The 811-nt window shown below is 50.6% G+C and overlaps 2 protein-coding genes and 1 pseudogene across 2 annotated transcripts in view; 2 read left to right on the plus strand and 1 right to left on the minus strand.

The window, feature by feature from the left end:
• LOC138167675 (zinc finger protein 850-like) overlaps positions 1-811 on the minus strand; it is a 762,790-nt pseudogene that overhangs the window by 503,750 nt on the left and 258,229 nt on the right.
• SUSD2 (sushi domain containing 2) overlaps positions 1-811 on the plus strand; it is a 423,767-nt gene that overhangs the window by 298,060 nt on the left and 124,896 nt on the right. The gene's annotated exons all lie outside the window — the stretch shown is intronic.
• The window catches only part of CABIN1 (calcineurin binding protein 1), a 91,362-nt gene that overhangs the window by 455 nt on the left and 90,096 nt on the right, over positions 1-811 (plus strand). The gene's annotated exons all lie outside the window — the stretch shown is intronic.

The raw sequence follows: 811 nt of genomic DNA on the forward strand, positions 1-811 counted from the left end.
TGTGTGCAAGTGTGAGTGCGTGTGAGTGTGCAGGTATGAATGTGTGCATAGGTGCGCACGTGTGAGTGTACGTGTGTGCAAGCGTTGTGCATGTGAATGTGTATGCAAAGGTGTGTGAGTGTGCACGTGTATGCAAAGGTGTGTGCAAGTGTGCGTGTGTGTAGATGCGAGTGCGTGTGAGTGTGCAGGTATGAATGGGTGCATAGGTGCGCACGTGTGAGCGTACATGTGTGCAAGCGTTGTGCATGTGAATGTGTATGCAAAGTGTGTGCAAGTGTGAGTGTGCGTGTGAGTGTGCAGGTATGAATGTGTGCATAGGTGCGCCCGTGTGAGTGTACATGTGTGCAAGCGTTGTGTATGTGAATGTGTATGCAAACGTGTGTGAGTGTGCACGTGTATGCAAAGGTGTGTGCGAGTGCGAGTGCGTGTGAGTACATGTGTGCAAGCGTTGTGCATGGGAATGTGTATGCAAAGGTGTGTGCAAGTGTGAGTGCATGTGAGTGTGCAGGTATGAATGTGTGCATAGGTGCGCACGTGTGAGTGTACATGTGTGCAAGCGTTGTGCATGTGAATGTGTATGCAAAGGTGTGTGAGTGTGCACGTGTATGCAAAGGTTTGTGCGAGTGCGTGTGAGTGTGCAGGTAGGAATGTGTGCATAGGTGCGCACTGTGAGTGTACATGTGTGCAAGCGTTGTGCATGGGAATGTGTATGCAAAGGTGTGTGCAAGTGTGAGTGCATGTGAGTGTGCAGGTATGAATGTGTGCATAGGTGCGCCCGTGTGAGTGTACATGTGTGCAAGCGTTGTGCATG

This window comes from Petaurus breviceps, unplaced genomic scaffold (assembly GCF_028583685.1).
Source record: "Petaurus breviceps papuanus isolate PSGF00001 unplaced genomic scaffold, PetGlider_PUasm1.0 287, whole genome shotgun sequence".
Classification (NCBI taxonomy): Eukaryota; Metazoa; Chordata; class Mammalia; order Diprotodontia; family Petauridae; genus Petaurus; species Petaurus breviceps.